The sequence below is a fragment of the Phaenicophaeus curvirostris genome, chromosome Z, assembly GCF_032191515.1.
Source record: "Phaenicophaeus curvirostris isolate KB17595 chromosome Z, BPBGC_Pcur_1.0, whole genome shotgun sequence".
In the NCBI taxonomy this organism is placed as follows: Eukaryota; Metazoa; Chordata; class Aves; order Cuculiformes; family Cuculidae; genus Phaenicophaeus; species Phaenicophaeus curvirostris.
Genome location: NC_091431.1, coordinates 14,339,511 through 14,364,967, shown reverse-complemented (window position 1 = coordinate 14,364,967; position 25,457 = coordinate 14,339,511).

Genomic DNA, 25,457 nt, shown 5'->3' with positions numbered 1-25,457 from the left:
CCTTGCTTTAGACAAGTTTCTTAGCACGTGGCAATTAGTATGCTCTTGATGGAGAAGTGTATGCGTATTTTAGGCAAAATCCAATGCCAATGTTCTCCAACCAGAATTGTTGCTCATAGCTTTGGTGCAGAACACGTGTCTTACCTGGAGGAGAAAATATAGGATTTTTTTTGCCTCATTTTGCATCTTAGTGGCTGGGAAATGCAAGTGCACTGCAGACCAGGTGATCTAATCCTGCATCCCAGATCATATTATTGCTCAGAGGTGTGCAATATAATTAGTATCCTTGAATTCACTGCCACAACGTTCATGAATAAAAAGTGCAAGACGGTAATTTGTTTCAGTCACCTTCAATCTGAATTTAAAAGCTAATATTAAAAACCAGTGCAGAAATACTTCTGTACTGCCCAAAGGTAGTATTTATTGTTCTAAGTACACTTCACCCCATATTCTTCAGATGAGTGAGGATTTTCTCTGCATTTGAATGAGATTAGAATGGCAATTGCAAGTAGATAATTATGTTTCTGTATAGTATACTCATGCATCCCTTGCCTAACATACAATTTCTTGTCTTCATAATTTCTTTTGAATTTCTAAAGGATATCTGAAAGGTATCAACTTAATAAAGACTGATTGAAGCTGCTAATCATAAAATCTTCATGATGCTAGAGTTATTGTCTTACTTAACACACATAAATATAGCATAATTGTTTTCCCAGTCTATAATGAGGTCTTGGTACCCTACCATTATTTTATTTTATGGTATTTTTATTTAGTATTTAATTTATCAGGTCATTAGCATATGTGATCATATGCAATCTGTGATCTATAAAATACAATTTGTTTGTCTCATTCCCCATTCTCACTCAGCAGAAGTATGACACAAGTCACTTCTTACTTTTGTTCTCATTTTTTTGTGACAAGATTAAAATTTTATGTCCCTTTGTTAGTAACTGTGACTTCTATTACTACATTCTTTTTTTCACATATGAGATCACACCTGTGGCTTAATTGGTGTCAGTAGAGTTCCTCAAGACTGTGCAAAAATCTTACATGAAATGGATAATTATCTGTACATTTGAGATTTTGAAAAACATGTAAGTGATATTTCCTTAGACATTTGACATGGTGTCTATTTTCAGGAAGTAGAAGAAGGTTAATATTCTTTGGAAGACAGTAAAAGGATTTTACATTTATTAAAGCTTGTCCAAGTGTTAGCACTAGTCAGGAGAAATAAGCCTAGATTTGAAAGTTTCCTGAGGAGTAGAGGTGTAAATGGGCTGTTTTGAAGGGCTGGTTAGGAAGTGCTATGCTTGCATCTTGTAGAAGCATTGAGATAATCCTTCCAAATCACTAGCTGAAACTGCTTTGACATTTATGATTATATTTAACCTCTATTGTTTGACTTTTAAATTAAGCTGAAATCTATTAAATTGGTGTAGTCAAATGTCTATAATAAAATCCTATGGTTTGTTAAGTACAATTTTGAGCACATCAGAATCCTAATTTAATAATCTATGAAAATTGATAAAAAATAAGAAAACAGTTAACTATGTCCTAGCAGAGAACAGAGCAATGCTAATGAACACGCAACTGTAGGTAAGATTCAGCATTTATGTAGAATGTATAAAAAGAAGTCTGGATTGATGAACTTCGGTTTGCAATGCTATCCAGGATTCATCTCCACGTTAGACATGGTTTGCATCAAAACTAAAGAAAATTAACACAGTTTAAAACTACAAATCATAGATATATATCATTGTGAAGTTATATAAGCATGTCTGCCATAAATCATGTAACCTAACTGACTTTAGAAACTGGGAAAAAAATAAACAGTGACAGAATAGATAAACTGGATGTAGATCTAACAGTTTTTCCGACAGTGGTTATGGGTGGAAGTAAAGGCTAGTTAATATTCTTATAGGTTTGATTCTCCTCTTCTCATTTGCGGCAAACATTTAAAAGTGTAACAGTAAGTAGAAATTTGGTACTTGTCTCTAGGACTATTTTTTCTTTTTTAATTTTTTTATCCTGAAAATCTTTATGACGTTATCCCTTGGTTAACTTAATACATTTCAACACCTAGGTATTTCAAGCCCGTTCTGTGCTGGTTTTCTGTATTTTCTTGGGAACAAAACCACTTCTGTCTCACCGTATGTTAATCCATATCTCCAGGTTGCAGCACAGGGCTGCTGCAGGTTCTGTTTTCGTATTTCTCAGTTGTATTGCAGCGTTGTTTGTTTTTTGCAAAATTTCTCTCTAAAAAAATCCTGGTTACTCTTTATCATTAATACCTTGAAAGATGGAAATTTTCAGCTTTCCAGTCTTTTTGGAAAAGTAGGATAGATTTTATTCACCATAAATATATGTTAAAATAGCAGGATCATAATTTTTATTGTAAGTTTGAACAAAACATAGTTTTTATTTTCAAACTTCAAGACAGTCAGTGCTTTAGATTGGTTCCTCTGAATGATCTTCCTAACCCGGCTAGCACTGCATGAGTTGGCAAGATACTGACCCTTGGAGATGATTTAAAAACTATCTTAATATTGGTAAACCGTTACACCTTAAAATACGTGGCAGCAATAACTTTGGGATTACCCTGGGAAGTTTAGTGGCCTGACATAATAAATGCTCTGACTGATGACTACACAGAAAATAGAAAAGTTGATTTTCTTGTATTACTGGAAATACATTGTTATATCAGTCCAAAACATGCCTAGATGAACAAAGTATTACTGGTAAAAAATACTTTGCTTACCAAAATAGACCCTTTTATTTATATGTTAAATTTAACAATAGCTTTGTAGTTACAGGATCTAAGAGCAGGATTTGCTGGGAAAGTAATAGAGAAGTAAAAATCACTTATTTAGAAGAAATTTTTTTACATTGAGGTACAAGATTTGATGCTGTCTCTACCTTTCATTTCAAACATTTAGTTCACGTTAGGGCATTATTTACTCTATATTCTTAACAGTAGATTGTATATAGTTTTGTTTAATGAGAGTCTATCAAATCCTTATTATCTACATCAAAAATTATCTTTACTTCTTTTATCAGCTAACTTTTTCCCAGTCTGACTTGTAACTCTTCTCAATTTTGTCTGCCAATAGAAGGAGCTCCTGCATTAGGCAACAAGCTGAAGGTCCCAGGAGAACCTTTCCTCTTATGCAGACAGATGGATTCTGGCTTTCATACTGTGTGATGTGTACAAGAATTTTGATTACACTTTTGGTACAAACTAGCCAGTCATATTGCAAACAAACCCTGTGAGATTATTGCCAGATAGGAACATATCACTGTCTAGAAGAAAGTCTGTTTTGGGGGGAAAAAAGGTTTATCTACTTGTATATTGTCAAACTGCAGTGGCTGGAAGCACACTGCTGTCGAGGAGTAGTCGGTGTTGCCCCTGTTCTTCATGACAATGGACATTTCCAGGGTGCAACTTAAACTGCTCAGTGATATTAGATCAGCACTGAGAACCAAAATAAGATTAAACACCAGTTCCCAAGGATTTTAAAGGTGTTGAAGGTACAAATTAGGGAAAACATACACATGTACACCCTGTGTGGAAAGGAGGAGATGCACCTGGAAGAAAGCAAGATAGGAACTCCAGCAAAACAGATTCCAGTTTGTTACAGAAAATTTACATATCTAAGTAACTGTTGGATGTTGTCAAAATGATTTGAGAGAATTTTGGCTCTTTGATCTCAGGCAAACCAGATATATTGTTTAAGATGATTTTAAAATAGCTTCACAGAAGAGAATGGTGCATTATTTAGCCTGTTTTCTGAAAATCTTAATTTCATTACTTGGACTCAGATTTCTTAGTTCATTCTGATAGACATTAATTTTTGTATGGTACAACTATCTTCTCCCTCTGCTTTTACTTTAATGCTACCTTTTAATTGCTGTCTGGATCTTTTGTATAGCATTTCTTAATGACCGGCAATTCCTAGCTTCTGATACCCAAAGTGCCCTGCATTATCTTCCAAGTAACAGAAAAATATTCAGAAAACCTGTGATTCCCTAAATTCTGTGATTTGATTACAGTATTAAATCCCCTACTGCATAAAAATCACTGTGTCATTGCAGGATTAGAACATAAAACAAGAGTTATAATGTCATTCTCCGTTTTGGACTAAGAGGAAATATAACTTCTGGGCTGTGGATTTTTGCAATGGATGTCAGAAAAATAAACAGAGCTTGTGCTGTGGTCATGAATATGAGGCCATTTTGTTCCTCATACAACTGAATTGTAGGTTTCTATCCAGATTTTCTTTCACCACCTTTTCTGAAAAGCCTACTTTTTTCATCCTGCTGTCCCACAACATATTTTTAAAGATGTCTTAATGAAACATAACCTGTACTATACCTGACAACTTAAGTTCTGCTGTTTCTGAAAATTGCTTTTCTTATTCTTTCTTCTAAATATTAAAGCCCTTTATGAGTTTGTATGAACGTGATGCATGAATTGAGTACATTAACTACCAAGTGACTACGGGTAATTAAAATCAGTAATGAGTTGATGGCTGAGCTAAGTAGCTGAGGCAGCAATCTTTGTTTTAATGCTTTTCTGGTACCTGTATTCCTGTGAAAAAGTTAGCCTCATTTCCTTTTTATTTTCCATTCATTGTTCCTTATCTGAAGAGTTTTTTCTTCGCTCTACCAGTACAATGGTGCAGGAGAGAAAATAAAACCCATAAAACACGCTCTGCTTGCCCACGTGTAATGAAACAGAGGGCATTATACAAGAAAGATCCCTCCTGACTTGCTTTATATGGCATTTTGCCTGTGTGAGAGTGAATGATCTCTCTAACTGAAATACCTGGAGTAAAAATTGAATCGTCAAGCAAAAAAACTCTGTAATATTTCCTCCCAGACATGTACAGACTGGAGGCTTTACTTGCAGTTAGGCTGCATATCAAAGTCCCTAATATACACTTACAGCTTCCACAGACAGGTGAAAAGGTATTGAAAAAAACAAAGTGAAGAGTCTCACATGAGACCTGAGAGACTCAGTGAGGTCTTGGGGATTGTACTTCTTCCTTTTTTGTCAATTTATCTTCTATTGGCTTTGTGAACTCAATAGAGATGAAAATCTTCATCATGGCATATCACCCCTAAATACTCTAGGGATAGATTTGCAGGTGAATTTCATTCTTTTATCCTCCATATAATTCATCCAGTATCAAAAGACCAATAAATTGACAACAAATTCCTGGTAGAGCATTCCCATGGTATTTGGAGAAACTGTTTTGCATTGCTGTTCTGGTCTGGATTTGTTTCTCTACTTGTCATCTTCCTGAGGGAGAAGCAAAACAATGTTATGACCAAGCTATGTTTCATCATATCTCACATTTGAATGACTTCTATTATTTTATTTTTTGTTTAATGTATCTATCCTACTATACTACTTCACTTCAAGAAAGGTTTGCACTCCTATTCTCTGTATTAATAAATTAAGAGCTGGGATACAGAGATTCCAGCCTTCAGCTCAGCTGCAGCTATCTTATTACCTAGAATTTTTTTCAACACTCAGGTAATTTTATGGATTTGTGACAAAGTTTTATAAAAAAGTAAGTTTGGTTATCTTTATTACAGATTTACCAATACCTTTAATCATCTCATACATACACAAAAGTTTGCAATAAATCTCAAGAAAAACTTATTTCAACTAATTATTGCTCTCAATTTCTCTCAAATGCAGAAGAAAAAGAACTTTAGCATGGGGAAAAGGAAGCTTCTGCTGCCTAGTCTGTCTAGGTTGCTTAGTTATCATGACCCCAGAGTAATCCACCTACATCATGCCTCTAAACTTGGAGACTTTCTTATAACATTGTGTTGAAATTATGCTACCTGTGTCAAAAGATCAGAGTTCAAGTTAGTGATTTCCTAATAAACATACTGTCCTCACAAATGATCTGAGAATTTGTAGAAAATCTATTTCTCAGATTAGTTTTTGAAATAAAAATGCACAGGTTCAATGCTGCTGTTACAGCTCTGTGGTCTAACAGTAGCATGTAATCTGAGAGCCTATTGATCTCATGATTACAACACCCAGCTTACATGAGAACAGGGAGTGATTATCTTCAAGCTCAAATTCTTCCTTCAGTCACATTTCAGCTCTCTGGCAATAGTTTTCAATCTTTATATTTGCTCTAAGGCAGACCATTCTCCCTGCCACCCTCTGGGCTTAACTGTGCACACTGATACCTTTCTGCATAGCAGAAATGCCTTCATGATCACAGCTGGTGACAGATAGATGTTTCTGCCTCTCCTGATATTCCTTGTTTTACTTCTACACTTGATCTGTGCAGGTAAAGAGAAAATATGCTGGAAAGGAACTGCAGTTATAGGCATCCCTCCAAACTGTACTTGATAGGTGTCCATGTACAGTTCATAGTTTTGCAGCTGCTTTGCAATTGTCTTCAATCATACTGAGTCTTGGGTGAGGGAAATGCAAAGAAGATAATGCATTCACAGCATTCCAAACATGGAACATAGTCACAGATTGTTTTAAATGGGACAAATTAAGAAATAAAAAAAAACCCCAAACACTTCCCAATACCTTATATTTATATGTAGGCTAAATCAGAAAGGCTTCTTCCTTATGCACGGACAAAGCTGCAGTCAGGCTTTCAGTTTTTGAGCACACCACTCAGAGAAAGATCCCACATTGGAGAATCTGTCAGATAACCCATTTAAAGAGGGAATTTCTCCTACAGTGTCTCCAGCAAAGAATACTTTTTAGAAAACTCTCTTGCCTTGTTGTTCAGGTCTCTGATCCTACAAATAATCATTCTGCTGGAACTTTGATCCTCATGAGAGACTCACGGGTGGACCTAGAAGAGCAATCATACAGATCATCTTACATCCCAGCAGTTAATATATTGCTTATTAATTACACGGTCATTCTTCATGATCAGAGTGAATACTGTTTTGCTTCTAGGACATACAAAAGCATCTGTTCTAACATAGGTGCCATCTTCTATATGGTACTGGTCAGTAAAATAAAAATGTTCTCAAATAGATAATCAATTATATTTCCCTTTATTTCTGGTGATTAATTGTCATAGTTCTATGTAAAAAATGTCTTCCACTGAATTTTATCATCCACTGCATGAGCCAAGACATACTGCACAAATGTCTATCTATCAAAAATGTAATCATTAAGAACAAATTGATATCAAATGTGAGGTGAAAATATGCTCAGATCTACTAATTTGCAGACTCTTTTTTAAAGCTTTGCAAGATAGAATAGTTCTAATGAAAAAAATGGAAAAAAAACACCTGCCTCCCGACCCCAAAATTATGCCTTATATCAGGGTAGTTAGAATAATAAGTCCATATGTGGCAGGTTGACAGTGGACGTCAAATGCCTACCACTTGTATCTGCTGCTCCTTCCTCGGCATGCTGTTCCCTTGCTCTAGCAGGGGGACCTTCTCACAGGAGAAAGTCCTCCATTAACTTTTCCAATGTGGGTCCTTCCCAATAGTTGCATTCTTCATGAACTGCTCCAACATGGGTCCTTTCCATGGGGTGCAGTTGGTCAGGGATGAACCACTCCAGCATGGATCCCCCATGGGGTCAGAAGTCCTGCCACAAAACCTGCTCCAGCATGAACTCCTTTCCATGGGCCACAGGTCCTGCCAGAGCCTGCTTGATTGTGGGTCCTCCACGGGCTGCAAATTTCTCCATGTCATCTTCATGGTACGGGTTCCTCCATGGTCTGTAGGGTGAATAGCTGCTCCTCTGTGGTTCTTAGTGAATCTCAGGGAGACAACCTGCGTTCACCATGGTCATCTTCTTGGGCTGTAGGGGACTCAGAGTATCTCCTCCCTCTCCTTCTTCACTAATCCTGGTATCTGCAGAGTTTTTTTCTCACTCCTCCCTCCCAGAGATGGTGTGCAGCACTTTTCTACCATTCTTTAAATATATTTTCAGAGAGTTGCTGCTAATTTTGCTGCTGATAGATTCAGCCTTGGGCATCAGGTCCATGTTAGCTGTATCTGGCATGGGATAGTCCTTAATCTCCTCTCACAAAAGCCATCCCTGCAGTCCCTACCCTTTGCTAATGAAATCTTGCCATGTAAACCCAACAAACTAGAAAAAGAAAAAAAACCTGAAACCCACTTTTCTGTAGACTGCTTTTTTTCTTCAGAAATTAATCTAAGTATCTTTGCAGGTAAGATTCTCAGTCTTTATGACTTTATGAGTATATGTGAACTTATTTGTGATTTTAGCCAATGAAATATCTTGTTTCTGTGATAATATCAAAGTAGAATTTATGCATGAATTGGAGAACTTCATATTCTGAAAGCATGTATTTTCTGAGTTTGTCAATAGTGAATTTTCCATACAGATATACTAACAGCCTGCCTCTCTTTAATGATTATCACAATTATCAATAGCAGAAATATTTCACCTCAACATTTGTCCATCCTAATTTTTACTTTTTTTTCCCTGTTAAAAGTTGCAGTTGCATATCTTTATGATATACAGCTTTATGTCCTGGAAGGGTGCTGTTTTTTGGTTTTGTTGCTGTTATTGTTGTTTGTTTGTTTGTTTTTAATGTTTTAATTCCAGATGTTTCCTATTTTCTTAATAGTGTGAGCCATTGTCTTTTACAGCACAGACCCTCCACCTCTACTAAATGATATGATTAAAATGGATGAACTTACAAGATTTAATGCAAGCAGAATATATGTATCTGGTCTTGTATAAAAATGCTTAACGTTTTGTGAAAAATAATTTTTTTTTGATTTATGGAGAAACTTATACAGTCAAATATTTAATATGTAACTGTGATCAAAAACCTATACTCTAGAGGATCTGAACCACCCAAGGGACAGGTACTAGGCAATTCGTTCCTAGGTCACTAGCCTGGAGGTACTCCAAGTCTCAGTGAAACTGACTGAAGGATGATGTCTAAGGTTTTATTTGGGGCATCTTCTAGTGATTAAAGGTCCAGCTCAAATCAGCCTTTATCATAGCTGTCACTAGTTACCAGCCATACTATCATGATATATATTCTAGTTGGCAGTAACAAATTTCATGAACTATTTGGTTTGACTAGCTACTGAACTGTTCTGAACAGCCATTGGAGACAATTTCTACCAGATATCTTCTCTTTTCCCAGTCAATCACAGCTGAGTAGTGGAAAGCAGTTAATGATTCTAATGTGTTGCTTTTTCATGACACTATTTTTTCCCCGGTTATCATACAATAGACATGCAAAGAATGATGGTTTTCCTCTTCCAGTCCTTTTCTCAGTTTCACCATTTTGCCTTTGTGCTTCTTTACTCTAGATGGCTATTAATCTACTCAACTGTCCCTTACCACTTGTTGTGACTTTTTAGACTTCCTGTTTCACTTGTGAATAAATTTTAAATCTCTCCCCTTACTATAGGAAATTTTCAAAAATTCATTCCTTTGTCAAGCAAAAATAGTCTTCCTCAAAATTATTGTCATTTACATATTCTCTTCCTTTTCCCTAAAATATGTGCTGTCTAGAAGAGATTTCTGTGTTAATATAATTGTGTTTCTCTCAAAAAAATAAAAGTTGCTCCCAGAAAAGTTTTTTGAGGGCATTATTTTTAATTTGCAGGAAAATTATCAATTACCTTGTGCTAATAGTTCCCATATTGTTTCTTTTTGGGAGTTATTTAAATTATGTCGTATTTTCCAACTTAAGACAAAATTTGAATGCATAATATCTAAATAAATCATATCAGAGTGCCTTCTTTTATTCTTTGATTTAAAAGTGGTTGGAGGCTCTCCCTGCCCTTTTGCTTTCTTATGATATGAAAGAAAAGCAGCGAAATATTTCACAATAAAAAAATTCTGACATTTTCATTTCTGTTCTAAGACGCTCTGGTTTTGGCCAAAGCAACAGGATGGAGTGAAGCACTCTCTGTGACCTCTGGAACTTTTTATAACCGTAAGCGAAACTTTTCTGCAAGTCCTAGCATTCAGTGTTTTTGAAATGTCTGCTTCTCCTAGGTTGTATTTCCAAGTCCTCGCTCCAGTAACTTCTGTGAGTTGTTCCTACAACTGGCCAAGTCTGATAAAGAAAAGAGATTCCTTTCACAGATGGCACGTATCTTAATGTTGACAAACAGCACTGAAAAAAGCCCCTGTCATTCAGAGTAATATTTTCAAATGCTCCAAAGTGGTGGTGGAGGGTGGGGTGGTGGGGGAATATTATCCAAACATTTTTATAACTACAAGTCTTTAAGCACAATTAGAGAGATGTGGAAATGCTTTTCATGGCCTTTTACTAAAAAGAATTATTTCACAAAAATTTATAACACCAATTTTTAAAACATGGGGAAAATATTCTCCACAACTTAGTAGCTATCAATAATAAAATAAAATAAATGTGATGGGGATAATATGATCTTCTACCTACTTTATTTGCCTCAGTAACTCATAACTACATGTTGCTTGGGTTGCAAATCTCTCTAGAGAAGGCTGAGGAGATTTTGTTAATCTTAAAAAAAGTTAGGTTCAACACTTCGTGTTTGAAGGAGAAGGAAAGAAAAACATATAATCCATAGCAATGGCATTCAGACTAAGAATGACAGCTGGTTTGTAAACTCTTAATCTAAAAATAATAAAGGCAAATGAAATTGTCTCTATGTACAACAGAGAGATTTATTCCCAGCTTACCTCCCCTGGTCTACTGTTGCTGTGACATCTGAAACAAATGGTTGAAAGAGCCACTGGAGACACATGAAAGTAGAAGAGGACAAATACATGCTTTGTTACACAAGTCATACTCTCAAAAGCTGCTTGCTTCAATTTGCATGTGTTCAAAACCTGCTTCTACCTACAAAACAGACTGTATTTTATCACCAACGCGCAGCTGTATCATCAAAGTACATGATGACCGCTTCTGCATGGATATTTTGGAATAATTTAGACATTGTATTTCTACGTTGTATTGTTTTTATCTTAAATTGTGTTTATACTAAACCATCATCCAATCCCATTTTCATAATGACTGAGTTTGTTTGTCAGCCAACACATGTATTTTTTTCCGGTCTCAAATGTGAGCTCTGCCTGAGCCACTGACTGAAAGCTGTTACTCACTTAAGTTTTCATGATCCTTTACTTAGATCAAATAGACATTGTTCAAAGCTGTCTCACTAAAACCTTGTGAAGCTGTTGATGCTGGAAGTATGTGAGCCTTGTGGCGGTCTGGGGAGGTGTTACTGCCATTCCAGAGTAAAAGCACTTACAGAAGTAAAGATGTCCACACAGATATTGCAGAGATGGTGGTAGGATGGATTTGTCAGAGACAAAAGGCAGTGGCAGATTAAGAAAGCTAGGTATCACTCACGTGATTTTCTTTTTGAGGCAAGTTTGATACCATATATGACTAGGGCCGTCAGTGCCGGGTCACTAGAAATAGACATATTTCAGAGTTAGGGAAGGAAGCATACTACAATCCAAAAAAACCCCCAAGCTATTTGGGAAGCAAGAATGTAATTTATAACAACACAGTCTCTATTCAGGACTGCAAGAATTAGCAGAGGCAATGACACAATGCTGCTACTGGATGTTTTCTAAAATGTTTCTTTGGTTTCGTTTTGGACTTGTATGGCAGACCCAGGCAATCCTTCATTTTTTTCTCCCAAACTCAAACCAGAAATTTTGTGAATGGTAAATGAGGTAACACATTTCCTTTTCAAGTTTAAATTTATTTTTTTAAGTTCATACATATTTTAAGGTATTGGTATTGCTATTATTATAATATGAAAAAAAGCTCTTAATCCAAGATATTTAGGTAGTTGTAAAGACAGACTTATTTACTGTTTGTAAGTTTGAGAACTTTCATAGCAAGACCATCCCATACATGCTAGTAGGGCATGGGATTGCCTTATAAATAGTGCCTGCTAAGTAGGCACAGAGCTTGCACCCACTACTCGATGGAACAGCCTTGATGAAGTGCTGTTGCTGGGCTGGTCTGAAGAAGAACTACTGAACCACGTGTTCCTGAAGAGTTAGTGCTGGAGGAGTTGCTGCTGGATGGGGCAATTGAAGAACTTCTGTGCCTCATTGGAGTGGTGATAATTTTTCTTTTTCCCCTGCTACTTCTTTCTCTAGCTTTCTCTGAATTATGTCACTATGTCTTCTTTCTCCTTGGCAACATGGTGTATCAGGTTGAATCCCAGTTGTGTTTTAGTTTATTTAGTGACCTTGGTTTTGTTCAAGGTATCAGATCGGGATCTGAACAGTTTGGGATCTGGTTTTGAAATACTGAGAAGTTGCGACTCAGAGTGCATCTGAGTGTCTGTTTTATGATTTTGGCTGTGTTCAAAATAAGTACTGCATTTGAATTTACACTAGAAGATTTATTTGTCTCTGGTTTGCCATGCAAGTATTAAAGGAACCAGCAAAAGTGACAGGGTAATTCCGTCAATATTACTGGTTAATACTGACATGTTCACTCTAGGCAAAGGGAAAAGAAAATCCTTATCTTTATTTTGAAATTTATTTTGAGATGTCTGGTAGCTGTAGATGTGAACAACTTATGCTTTCTTTTCTCTGACTGCACCTGAATCCATCCAAGATTCTTACGTTTCTAATAATCAGCAGTTTCATAGATGCACTAAAGAACAATGGAGACAAAATTCAGGTTACAAGTTCTGCAGAGGTTAGTTAAAAACCAAGAGCATGAAGGTAGAGATAATCTGTGGAAAACCAGTACAAAGAGGTTTTGAGACTCATGGTTAAGGTTCCTAAACTGGCAGTGCAGAAAGATAGGAACCTATCCAGCTGTCTTTGATTGATTATGAAAATCTTATTTGGTCCTCTGGAAGATTTCCAGATGGATTTAGGCAAGATACTCATGCATATAAACAAACGTATATTTTAACATACAATTTAATACACTGGTTGTACAATTTAATACACTACTTGTGGAAATCTATATGGCAATAACTAAAGGAAGAATAAACATTTCTAGAATCTAGTTCCAGTACTGTAGTTAGTGATTGCTTTTAAAGTATTTTAGGATATTTGAATTATTTATTACTGCATGTGAGAAGTATATATTTCTTAATAAGACATTGGTGAAAGGGATGAAAGGAACAAGACCTGTAACAATTCCCCATAGAGATTGAGAACTTGCATTCAAACTACTGTTCTCTAAGTCCACAAAACAAACATATGGCATTCTTTGTATTGTCCTGTCATCCACAGTGCACAATAAAGATACACATACCTATGTAATTATTTTTGTTAATTCTTTTTTGTTAAGTTTCGTGTATAGCGTATCTTACTGGTTCTAAACTACAAGTAAACACAAAATATCTGCATTCAGATTTCTGAAACACTTCTAAGGAATTTTCACTTTGACAGTACACAGAGTGCTGCACTGATCAAAACTGGCTTTTCAAACATTTTTTTCATGAATATTTAAACTTCATAAATAAAATACTCAGCACTGTAGATGTTAAAGTGTTATAAGGTTATAGTGACAATGCAATCAGCAATAAAGCAGGTAGCTGACTGTCTGTAAGGGACCTTCACAAAATATGGTGCATGATTTTTTGAGAAGTGTACTGTGGAATTGATCTTTTAAGATGGCTAATCTCTGAAATAACTTGGTTCACTTTTGATACTGTTGCATGAGATGTCATGCTCAGCTCTGCATGCCTTTTCCTTCAAGGAGATAAGAAGATGGATATTTGGATTTATACTTCTTGTTTCTAGGTTATTCAGCCAAAACGAACATATTGGATTCCTGACAAAATTTGCAGCTGAACAGAGAGTGTTCTTGACTTCACTATATTTGTTCATTCACTGAGCTTGAGTTCTGTCAAACTAAAAAAAATTGACCATTTTTTTAACTTCTGAAGTCTTTAGTTTATTTCAAATGTGAGATCATGCAAAACCCAGTTCCATCTGTACTTTTGTATTCCCTTTCTGCTTATGTACCTTCATTCATCTGATTATATGTAGGAAGAGATGATCTCATCAACAAAATCTAGTGTTAAAACCTGTCCATTAAAGGAGGAATCAAGTTTTTAATATTTACACACGATGTTTTCCAATGTGGAATCTGATTCTGTGTGTACCCTTCGTAAAATATAAAAGGAAAGTAAAACTAACTAGCTTAAATCATTGTAAGAGATTCACATTATAATTAATGAGAAGGCACTATATTATTGATGCAGAGAAGTGCCAGTGGAGGGTTAAGGTTAAAATTATATCCTACTGTTAAAAATTGTTAATGGAAAGGGAGGCAAAACACTAAGTGAAGGCAAGAATGAGTATCAAGAGAAACAGCTTAGGCTTTACAGTACATAATTTTCTTTCCGTTAACAACAATAACTAAATCCATGCTTATTTTTGTATTTGAGATTCTAGTGTTTATTTTTTTGTTTAAATTCTTAGTAGAAATTTGTCACAGTTCGAATCAATTACAGAACATCAAGATAAGTACTCAGATCATTTTAATTCATCGGTCTGTGTAATGGCTTCATAATACTACTACTAATAATATGGGATTATGATACTTTTGAGACAGAAGAATTTGCGTCATCAGCCGTTCAAGGGTTCTAGCTCTGCAGTTTCAGTGTTGAATTTATCACTTTTGGCACTAATGTCAAACATACGTCAATGCCATGAGATGAGGACTATCTGAATCTAGCTTCTTAATTCATGGCCATAAAGAAAGTATATTTAGCTATGATATTAAATTATTTAATGTTATTGGTAGCATACTATATAGATAACAAAGTTGTTTAGCTGGAGAAGTATTATCTATTTACAACAGTTATTGATGACATTGTAACCTACAAGAAGTAAATACGCAATTTTTTACTATAGAAAATGTACAGTGGACAAATCAAGCCAGAAAAGTCACTTATACAAGAATCTACCACTCTTCCACCCTGCCCTAAAAGGAAAAAAGACTATCTAACAGCGTTTAATGGTCCACCACATCTTCCTCTCACATCTCACTCTCCTTATTAGCAAAGAAAACTTCACAAAGTGCAAAAGATACTGTAACAGTATTTATATTTTATGTGGAAGAACATTCATTACCATAGAAACATAAAATTGTTTGGTTGGAAAAGACCTTTGAGATCATCAAGTCCAACTGTACCTGTCCACAACTAAACTATATCCCTGAACACTTCATCTCCTGGCTTTTTAAATATCTTCAGGAATGGTTACTCAGCGCCTCCCTGGGCAGCATATTCCAGTGTCTGATAAACCTTTTGGTGAAGAAATTCTTCCTAATGTCTAGTCTAAACATCCCCTGGCACAACTTGAGGCCATTTCCTCTTGTCCTATCCCCTGCCACTTGGGAGAAGAGACCAACACCCACTTCACTAGTTCCACCATGAAAATCCAAGTCTGGAAACTCTACAGTTTCTCTTAGCTACCTACCACACCGGCTAATATCCTCATGGGGAGAAAATTTCTTCTCATGTCCTCTCCAGCCCTCTCATTATCTGCACTGCCATACATGTCCTGGAGGGCCTGACTCCATCTCCTCAACTCTCTTTGCAGGCACTAAGTACTTCTGCTGTGACCCCAAAGCTGCCCTTTCCCTTGGATTAACCCACAGCCCTGTTTCCACAGCTTCTTGTTACAGGGCAGACTCTTCAGCCCTGACCAGCACAGTAGCCTACTTTGACATTGCCCTGGTTTATTTGTGTTTTCCCTGAACTGGACTAGTTCAAAATATCAATATCTCTTTTTCTTGAGACTGTTGTCTCATTTCCTTTGCTGTACCTGTGAAATGCAGGAAATAAAAATGATGGTCTGTGTCATATGATATATTGCTTTAAATTCTGAGAATTCCTCATCTAGCTTCCATTTTTGCTTGATTCAGTGCCAGCTGTTGTGTTTGTTTTAAAGGACACTGCTGTAAAAGCAATTAACTAAATTACTTTATTTTACTCAATTTATTAGGATTGGAGTCTTAGTATTTTTAAGGATTTTGCTTAAGCACATGAGAAATTTTTTCAAAGCTAGACTTTTTCCCCCTGTAGAAACTATTTTTCTTTCTCCTTTTAAATTATATTCAAGAATATCTTATATCCCACAGCTTTGTAGTTTTCATGAAGAAACCAAGCTTTTCTTTATTATGGCAAATAAGGATCTCAGAAATACTATTTAAAACAATAGATTAGCTTTCTAAGAAGAATCATTCTCTTCAAAGATTAAAAACTTGGCAGATGGAAAGTGCAATATTTTCTTTAATGGGACAGGTAAATTTTCCTTTCTGGAACACAAATAAAATTATTAGAAGCAGCAGCAGGTATTTTATCACTGCCATCAGTAGGCAAAGAATTAATTGCTGTTGCTGTTCATACTATGATACCTCGTCGGTTACAAATTACATTTCTCTAACCTCAGCACCTTAATCAAAACCAACATGATCAGAGCTCATATTAATCTGCTGCAGCCAGCAGCAGTCTTTATATTTCACATGAATGCAAGGTCAGCAGTATGGACTCCTGAAAGCAGGAAGCTAGCTTATCAGGAGAATGCACATGGTGAGGTCCAGAAGCAATGACAATGTGTAAAATCAAGTTAACATCCAGTAAAAAGGCATGCACATTGCAGTGCTGTTGCCTTTCTGTCAATTTGTTCCATGCTGAATCAAAACAGGGATTTGTATGTGTCTCAAGTGCTCACAAGCTCCTGGTAATTTGTCTGCTAGGAATCTGAACTTCTATTAAATGAGCAGATACAACACAAAAAGAGCAGTGTAAGTGGCAGATATACAAGAGTCTTTCCCTTAAGAAATTAAGCTGAACTGTAAAAGCACTGTATTTGATAAGCAGCTTTATGAACACTACAGGCTTGCTGTCTGTTTCTTGTGTCTGTTCACACTCCAGTTGGGCAGTCACACTTACATCTACTTATGAGGAATACACAGAGAGTCCGCTTGGCATGAGCTGTATACCTGAACTTTGGGTAATATCTCTAGTCTAATCAAAAATTTGATATATGAAGATTTATCAAGCAGATTGCTAAAGGAAATGATATTACAGGATTCAATTTATACTTTTTCTAAACACAAAACTGTTGGATCTTTTCTTTAAGAAGCACAAACTTGGAAGAATAGCACTGTCCTTCCAACTCTGTTACATTTGAGATCATTTTAAAAAATTAGTAAAAATATTGAGCTGATTTACAATCACACTAACAATTCAAGGCAGAATAGTTTAATGGTTTGAGAGGTCTATTAATCATAAACTCTGTGTAAATGTGATAAGGATATAATATAAAGCTGTGCAAGGTGAAACCACTTAACGCAATCATTCAATTACCTTCTTGATGAAGAAAAAATTGGCCTTATTTTTAAGCATAACTACCAGACATTGAGGATCAAGATTTATATTTTCATGCTCATTTATATCTTTCATATATATCTATATGATATCTATGAGATGTTGTAGGTGCTCATGACTTCACAAGAAAACCAAATTTAGTTTAGTTTAAATTTCTTCTAGAAAGTTCTGCAGAATTGTTAATGAAAGCCTTAATTACATTGTCCTTAGAATACTACCATACAAATGGCTGGTATCACTGAGCATTTGCAGCACTTAAGGCAAATATCTGTTTCACAGCTCCCATCAGCAGAAGAAAAAGTGCTTTAAATAGTCTGGTGAGAATGTAGTAAAATATTAGCTGAACAAAGAAACAAGTTCATTTTGAAATTGAGATTACATTTTGTCTGTTTATAAGGAACCCAGAACAGCATACCCACAGTTTTGGTAGAGTGTTCAAGATACATGGAAAAATGTATTAATAAATCAGTGAATTCTAACTAAATAATGTCAAGCCAAGAACCGTATAAAATAAAGCTCTCAGTCTCTTGAAACAAAATATAACTGTGTAAGAACCAATAGATATAAGTATTTTTTTTTTTATTGCTTGGTTAGGTGTTATTTGCATTAAGCTACAGAAATTAATTACAGGAAGTCTTGTTCCTGAAGAAAAATAACAGTTCTGGGTTTAGAATTCAGCATTCAAATCTCAAGCTACAGCTGAATCTCTGCTTTAAGCAGTAGGCTTAGTAACCCTGGTGTAGCTCAACACAGAGCATACTCCTGGAACTGCAATTAAAAGATGAGGTTGATAACAAGGACATGCAGTTGTCAGGGCAAGTTTAGCAAGATGACATTTCCAATGACTGCAGCCAAGAGCATTCCAAGAATACCGAAATTGAATCCCCCTCAAGATAATGACTTATCCTCACCTCTCTCAAATACACGGGGAAATAGTATCCCCTATTAATTCTCAGTGGCATGTTTCCACTTCTTAATGCTCCTGGAGCAACAAGATAGCAACTTAGCTCTGCAGCATTACTAAACTTAGTTATTTATTTTCTTCACCTGAGTTCAATCAAGCTACATGGTCTAATGCCTATGTCAAACCAAGAAGCTTCAGGGAAAGCCACTCATTCGTGGAATGCTGAGGTGGCAAGATCTACTTCAATGCAAGCTGGACGCTGATTTCTTTTTCTTTCTCCTTGCTGTTCGGCAAACCTTGTGACATATGTATGCCAGGCTGTGCAAGCTTCAGAGAAGCCAAGGACATTCATTTAATGAATGCTGACTATGCAAGTATTGCCTTCATAACCTTCCTGATCTACTTTTATGAAGCAACTGATGTTAAAATATGAATTTGAAGCAATATATGCTGTGACTCTAGCTGTTTCCCTGTTTAAAAATTAACAGGAGCTCATAAATTTATAACCATTAAAAGGCAAGCTGCTGCTGAAATGTAATGGAAGGTTTAAATTTGCAATGAAAGGCTTCCATCTTGCAGATATACAACAGAACGAGATTTTACTTCAAGAAGTGACCCGTGTACTATGTTGGAGGTCATACAGTAACCACAGAGCAGTCAGTTCTGCAATGTTGTTAAGTGAAAGTATACTGTAGATTTGCCACAGGAAAAGCTTTCTTGTATGTTTAAGATCCTCTTCTCTCAGACCACTGTATGTCTTTAAATTTTGCAAGACCATGTTCTTCTATATGCTCTATTTTATATAGTAGTACTACATTTATGAAACAAGGAGATTATGTGCTTAGTTTATGGGAGTCGTAGTTTTAGCCTTGACACGTAAATCTCATAATGTACTAGAGAACGGCTTTAAAAATTGTTATTAAAATCTGGCATGTCTGTTGAAATATTCTGTCTGAATAACAAACACTTTGTTCCCGGTCACAAATTTCCTTGAAGAAAAAGGCAGCCGTATTAGAGCATGTAGAATAATCCACTAGCTATTTTAATTATTCTTCATTCTTTTTCTCAAGGTAAACAATAATAAACCTGAACAAGAAAATAAAATAATGATATGCCACAACATAATCTTTCCATCATATGATTTTGTGTAAATGTGGGAAAGAATGTGATGTAAGAAATACTCTGTTGTGAATTCAGATATTACCTCCAATATCATATTAATGCACATGAGATGCTGAGCTTAAAATCTCCATTTGTATTAACATCCATTCAAATTTCTTAAAGAGCAAAATTGTGTTCCTCAGGAGGAATTTTACAGCAATCATGCATTCTGCTGCTACAGGTATTCCCTACTTCCCTACCTGTGTAACTGAAAGTCTTTGGTGTGGAAGAGTTAGTTCAGCTTAGTTAACACTTTAGGTAACATATCAAAATAACATGAATGTTGCCTATCTTATTTACAGGCACCCTGAAAATTATATTCTGGGGCATTCAAATGCTGACCAACATCTTTTATACAAAATAGCTACACTTATTTTAATATATACTTAATTCATACATGCTAGAGGTAAAAATAAAATAAAAAAACCAACAAAAAACAACCAAAAAAACCCGCCAAAACCCCAAACCCCCAACAAAACAAAAAATTGAAACCACCAAGCCTGTTAAAAAGACCTTAATATGCCAAAATGGAAAAGACCATAACATTTCTTTGTGGAAGACATGAAAAATAAAGTGTCTTTGAAATGTGCTGTGCATTTTATTTTTTGCTTTGTTTTCTTGTTTGTTTCTTTTTTGTTCTTTTTTTTTTCCAGATTGGGGATTGAAACAAAGAAAGCAACCACTTAATGCCATTGATCACACCATTCTTTGGAAACAGACCCTGTATTAATGGGTTTAGGAATGTTCTTATAAATTACAAACATTTGTAATGATCCTCCAAGGACAAACAGGGCACTCTAGTTCAATGAGTAGGTAATGAAATTGCTATACAGCTCTCCTTATCAGAGTACAAAAGTTTGCTGGTGCTGCAGCACCAATAAGCTGGCAAACCACTGTTGGATTATCACTGTATAATTCCCTATGCATTCATAAAAACTCCCTATGCAATACTTATGTTCACTTTTTAAAAGCAGACTTATTAGTCTGTCACTTTGCTTTTTGTTAACATATTCTCACATACAGCTTGACATTACTGTGAATATAAATGGTTTTAACAGATGTACTTTTCAAATCCTAGTTGTGATAGATACTTTTGTGTATCTTCCTTCAAGATTTGTTTGATGAAATCAAGTCTGGTTTCAGAATGCATGTGATTTACCTATATGCATTTGCCATCCCTCGAGATCAATGCAATCATTTTTATGCTTTCGTGTACAAACACATGACCTATTTCAAATCAAATTGAGACATTACCTGCTTCCACAAGTCTTTATGAATTGAAGCCAAACATTTCAAAAGTCTGGAAAATCTTTCTCAGAAAAAAATACAATATTTTAGAAACTATTTCACTGTGTCATCTGACCAAAACTGCAAACACAGAGCTAGAGATACGGCAGCTAGATTTTATTTCTTCATAGACTATTCAATTCGAGGAATATTAGAACTTTGATATGAGAACTTTTTCATGTATTGTTTTTCATTCTTAAAGAGTATTTTGGAAAAAAAAACCCATATATTTTGAGAGAGCCTTATATGCTCTAGATTTTTAAACATTGTTAAACACTATTTCTGTCCCATAAGCACACAGATCTCAGACTTCATCCCATGCAGAGATGAAACGACCTTTCAATTATAGATTTTTAATGTGGGACTAGAATCTGAAAATCATGGGCAGTTTTACTGTAAACCAAATAAACTCTACAGGAGTACAACCTTTCTGTTCTGGACCATTTGCACAATGTGGTGTTTGTGTCTGTCATCAGAGCTGAGTCATAGTGATGTTAAAAGGTCCTGCAAGACTTGTAAGCATTAGGATAGTAGTATAGACAGTAAGGAAATGCAAGACCTTTGCATGAAGAAATACATCAGCTCCCAGGGTATGACTTTATTGTAACAGAAAACCATAAAGAAATTTTCATAACTGTATTTTTTGCCTAAACAATGCAGGTCTGAAATTTGACCCTTTTTTTTTAGCATACTAAAAAATGGCCACAAGGTTCTGTGATTTTAGTCTCATGCTTAATACCATTTTTTAGGCTGTGTAGAAAAGTCAGTTCATTGATTGTGTGTTTCCCAGAATGAGAGCAAATAATTTGTCCTGCTGCATGATAGAAAAGTTGAGCCCTCTTCTGCCATTTGTCTATTGTTCACAGTCAGGTATGCTTTAAACTGATCATTTAATAGCCATATGAAACCAAACAATCAGGAGCACTGAGCTCTTCTCTTCCTGAGAGTTATTAGAGAAGTTTCTTTCCCATGCCATCATTTGAGATGTCATGCCCCACTTTGAATCTTTTGTGTTGTCTCCTTAATGGATGTGTAATTTGTCTAGAATCTGCATCTATGTCATAAATACTATTTTCCAAAGGATTTTGTGATGACTGCATATGAAGCTGATCCATGAGACGGAGACCATGGTCTCCTGAGGCAAACTCTGCTTGACAATTAGTTTCCATAACTCTACTCATACTCACTTTATGATCCTGATAGTGACATATCTCTACCAGATCTTGTGACAGTATAACTACCTTGACCTATGATAAGATCTTGTGAGAATAGGTCCATTTCCTACTCTTTTAAGGGTTTCTACATCAGAAATATATTTGTCCCCTGTATCTTTACACCAGAATAAAACTAAAACTGTTGTCTTTGCAATCACTTTATTGCAGCCTTTAAATGCAATAGATAATCCTTCTCCTTTGACTATAAAAATATTTGGACTAGATGGTTATAGTTTCTTTAGATTAGACGGGGTGGTTCTTCTATGCAGTCAAGATCATTGAGAACAGAATTAATCTGTTTTTAAAAATATTTTTATGAAATTAAAATAAAACATAATCTGTACAGGAGTTAACTGAAATGGTGGCCTCTTGTAAAATAATTTTAGTGTTATTGTGAAAACTTTATTACTGAAATGACAATTGCAGGATTAACCTATGAGCACTTTTATATACAGCCGCCTCCATTTTGCACCAAAAATCTTTGTGAAGAGAAAACATTTTTGTAAATATCTAAACAAGGTTGGCTATGATTGCACTAGCATACAGAATCATCACTTTTTGTTCAGTGGCAGAGCTAGTTTTTCCATAAGTAAGTGTCACATGACTTGCATTTGTAATTCAACTACCTGATATAACAGAACTAAAACCACAGAATCAGAGAATCATAGAACGGTTTAGATCAGAAGGAACATCTAAAGATCAACTGGTCCAATCCTTTTGCTACAGGCAGAGACATCTTCCACTAGATCAGGTTGCTCAAAGCCTGGCCCAACCCGACCTTGAAGATTTCTAATGATGGGACATCCACAACATCCCTGGGCAACCCATACCAGCATCACCAACCTCACTGTAAAAATGATTTCCATATGTCCAATATAAATTTACCCTATTTTCATTTAAAAACATTGTTCCTTGTCTTGCCACTACAGGCCTTGATAAAAGTCTATCTCCATCTTTCATATAAGCCCTTTTCTATATATTACAAGGCTGCAATAAGTTCTCCACAGAGCCTTCTCTTCTCCAGGCTGAAAAAACTCCAACTGTCTTAGCCTTTCTTCATAGGAGAGGAGTTTATTTCCTCTGGTCATTCTCATAATACTCCTCTTCACCTCCTTCAACAGGCCTACGTCTTGTATTGGAGACCTCAAAGCTGGACACAGTACTCCAAGCAGGGTCTCATGAGAGCAGAGTAGAGGGGAAGAATTACTTTGCTTGACCTGCTGGCCATTGCTACCAGGATACAATTGGCTTTTTGTGCACACATTGAGAGCTCACGTTCATTTTTTCTTTCACCAGTATCACCAATTCAGTCTCTGCAGGGCTGCAGTCAATCTATTTATTTCTCAGTCTCTGTTGGTGTTGCTGATTATCCCAACTGCAGTGGAGGACCTTGCACTTGGCCTTGTTAAACTTCAAGAAGTTCTCATCTACCTATCAAGGTCCCTTTGGGTGTCATCTCTTTCCTCTAGCATATCAACTGCATCACTCAGTTCGGTGTCACCTGCAAACTTGCTGAGTGTGTGTGCACTCCCACTATCTATGCCATTGATGCAGATACTAATTAGTGTCTGTGAGGGATACAACTGATCATTGGTTTCCTCCTGGAGACTGAACCGCAGATAGTAACTCTTTGAATGTGGCCACTGAGCCAGTTGTTTATCTACCTAACAGTCCACCCATAAAAGCCTTACCTCTCCAGTTTAGGGGCAAGAATATTGTGGAAGACAATATCTATACACATTTTGCTTGGCAGGGCTTTGGTAGCAGGGAGTTACGGAAGTGGTTTCCATAAGAAGCTGCAAGAAACTACCACTATGTCTGATAGAGACAATGCCAGCCAGCTCAAAGATGGCCAAGGGTGATGGTGGTAAAACATCTGAATTAACATATTTAAGAATTAAAAAAGACCTCTACAAGAGAAAACTGCAGCCACGTGGAACAGTGCGAATCTGTGAAACAACTCTGTAGACATCAACATCAGCGAAGAAGAGAGAGGAGCTGTTCCAAGTGTGGAGCCCTGCAGCCCATGGTGAAGACCATGTCTGACGTCACTTGCAGCTCATCAAGTTTAATGGAATAGCAGATATTCACTTGCTCTCTGTGGAAGACCCCACATCAAAGCAGGTAAAGGCTTGCAGCAGGTTGTGACACCCTTGGAAGACCATGCTGGAGCAGGTTCCTGGCAGGCCCTGTGGACCCATGGAGAGAGGAGCCCATGCTGGAGCAGGTTTATTGACAGGACTTGTGACTGTGGAAGACCCATGCTGCTGCATTCTGTTGCTAAAGAACTGCACTCTATGGAAGGGACCCATGCTGGAGCAGTTGATGAAGAAGTGTAGCCTGTGGGAAGGACCCACACTTGCGGGTTCATCGAGGACTGTGTCCTGTGGCCGGGGCCCCACACTGGAGAGTGAGAGGAGTCCTCCCTCTGTGGAGGAAGGAGAGGCAGAGGTAACAGAATGAATTGACTGCAACTTCTATTCTCTGTCCCTCTCTGGTGCTGAGGGGAGGTGGTAGGGAATAACAGGATTGAAGTTGAGTCTGAGAAAATTGGAGGAATGGGGGGAAGGTATTTTAGTATTTAGTTTATTTCTAGTTACCCTGGTCTGATTTGAATGGTAATAAATTAAATTAGTTTCCCAAAGTTGAATCTGTTCTGTATATGACAGTAATTAGTGAATGATTTCTCCCTGTCCTTCCCTTGACCTATGAGCCTTTCGTTATACATTCTGTGCCATGTCCATCTGAGGAGGGAAGGGATGGAATGTTTTTTGTTGGCATCTGACCTTCAGCATTCCACATAGATGACCTTTGTAGCTCTTCCCTTGTCCGGTGATGCACTTCATCCCAGAAGGCTGCTGGATTAGTCAGGCACCATTTGCCCTTGGTGATACCATGTTGCCTGTCTTTAAATCAACAATTCTCAGTTTCTTAGAAGTCAAACTTGATATTTTCAAATACTTGTCTATACAAGGTATTCATTTGTTACAGAGTGATGCTCATCTTGATTTTAATAAGGGATTGGCCAGTGTATTCTTGAACAATGTATTCATTCTCTAAATCTAATGAGCTGTGATGTTCTGTGGTGCTGATGTGCATCTTTTTAAGCAGTGGTTATATAAGTGTGCAGACATATGAAAAGGGCATCATTCTGCTCTTGACTGATGTGCATAGGCAGAAGGAACTTTAGCATGGAGTTCAGTAATGACACATTCTTGTGTTCTTAGTTTTTGCTTATTTTCAGTCAAGTTTCTCCTGCCTCTGTAAGCACGGAAATGCTGACATGTTTTGATGACACTCATCACTGCATCCATTCCACAAGCAACTAAGTGCTAATAAAGAAAATATTTCTTTACATTAATGAAAAATCATTGCTTTTCCTCTGATCTTTGCATTTGTTTGTATCTTCACTTCTGCAGTCATCCAGTGTTATTTATATATATGTTTAACAGTGTGCTTTCCTTTCATTTGTTGGTGTTGTTTTTTTGGTTTGGTTTTTTTTGGCAGCTCAAAATATATTTGGAAACTCATATAAAAAGGCTCAATTTTGAAAATTGATTTGA